Source organism: Myotis myotis, unplaced genomic scaffold, assembly GCF_014108235.1.
Source record: "Myotis myotis isolate mMyoMyo1 unplaced genomic scaffold, mMyoMyo1.p scaffold_m19_p_4, whole genome shotgun sequence".
Taxonomy (NCBI): Eukaryota; Metazoa; Chordata; class Mammalia; order Chiroptera; family Vespertilionidae; genus Myotis; species Myotis myotis.
Window position 1 is genome coordinate 22,882,430 of NW_023416346.1, and position 1,925 is coordinate 22,884,354.

The 1,925-nt window shown below is 43.1% G+C and overlaps 1 pseudogene; it reads right to left on the bottom strand.

The window, feature by feature from the left end:
• Positions 1-919: 919 nt before the first annotated feature.
• Positions 920-1,516, bottom strand: LOC118654382 (annotated as a pseudogene).
• Positions 1,517-1,925: the final 409 nt, after the last annotated feature.

Below are 1,925 nucleotides of genomic sequence, written 5' to 3' on the forward strand. Positions count from 1 at the left end.
GTGTGTGTGTTTGTGTGTGTGTGTGTGTGTGTGTGTGTGTGTGTGTTCTGTCTAGTCTTCTTGAATGACCCCTAGGTCAGGGAGAGTAACCAGAGACACTTCTTTAAACTGTATATCCTTATGCTCTTACCAGGAGTCTTGTTTGGGAGCCCCCTGGTTTAATAGTGATTGAAGGCCTATAGGTAGTCATGAAATTGGGTAATTCATGTAAAGGAGGAGTGACACTAGTTGATGTAAATTGGTAAGGTCACTTATGAAGTCACACCTAGATGTAAGCAGATGTCTGGATGGGCTTGTCCTTTACAATACTCCATAGTTTTTAGGCAGGTAATTTCTCAGTGCAAAAATAGCCTCAACCAATTCCCTGTATTCTGGATTTTGATACCAGGGCAACCCCAAAATATCTATGTGTCCTTACTATGGAGGGGTGGAGTTGGGGATTAAAGGAGTCCAGAGTTTCAGATAACTTGTCCAAGTTATCCACATTCTAGTTCACCTGGCACTTGGCAGATGGGGTTATCCTGCTTTCCTTTTGGGAGCCCATGCCAAGAGTAATGGGTATATTATTAAGTTATTCACAAGGTAAAAAACCATTGTCAATTATTCTAATTGCTCCAACCACAACATTTGAAAAGTCATTTTTCAGGTTTTCTTCTCATGGACTCAGTCAAGTATCTTTACTCTGGAGAGGTCCAAATTCATGAATATCCAGGCCTCTCCAAATTGAAAAAAGAGGTAAGGGAAGTGTGGAAAGAAGTAGCTTTCTCCTACCAACTCAGTGCTGAGGCCAAGGGGGATCATGGCAGAGCCTGAACCTCAGTTCTTATTTTTTAAAATTGGATTTGGATCCCATCTGCTTGCGCTCTTGCTCTCTCTCTTTATCTCTTTCAGTTTTATAACTTCATTCGACAATCAGCAGTTAGTTCTCATCCACATTAACTGTTGATTTTTGAAAGTGGTGATAGGAATATAGGTAATCAACATACAGAGCTTGTTTGTTGAATCTTTATCCTCATTATATTTTCTGGATAACTGCACCTGGATATGGTATGGGACATTTCTTATTCCTTTAGTCTAGACCAGCCGTGGGCAAACTACGGCCAGCGGGCCGGATCCGGCCCATTTGAAATGAATAAAACTATTGAAATAAAAGACCATACCCTTTTATGTAATGATGTTTACTTTGAATTTATATTAGCTCACACAAACACTCCATCCATGTTTTTGTTCCCGCCCTCCGGTCCAGTTTAAGAACCCATTGTGGCCCTCGAGTCAAAAAGTTTGCTCACCCCTGGTCTAGACTCTAGACAGTTTTGTTGAGCCTAATATCAATGTGTACATTTGGAATTTCCACCTACTTCATGGTAAATTTATAGATCTCTTTGAGTGCCTGAGGGGCATGTTTTTTGAAACCCACTCCATGGATGCACTTGTGAATGTTGATGGTGTGTTCTCTGGTCACTACCTCGTTGATGGCAGAACAGCCCTTCTCACCACACTTCTTTGTGGGAGCCATTATGCCAGGCCCAAGTTGGCCCATTTGTTTTCATATTTATAATTCAGGAGAGTAGCACATGTAGGTTGAATAATGGATACATGCTTCTTCCTGGGGCCTGGATGGAGACTGACATTAGTAGATCTTCCTTCTCTGTGGGTAATGGCATTTCCTGGCAATCTATATATATAAAACCCTAATATGCAAATAGACTGAACAGTGGAACAACCGAACAACTGGTCGCTATGATGTGCACTGACCACCAGGTGGCGTGTGTGGATCATGGCAGGAGTCAGCAGCAGGTAGCAGAGTGCAGAACATGGCGGGCATCGGCCGTGGCGGGATGGTGGAGCAGGTGAGCAGGGGCACCAGACCAAGGCGGGGTGCTGGTTACTGTCATCGGTGTGAGTCTCTGGTAGTTACTGAAAAT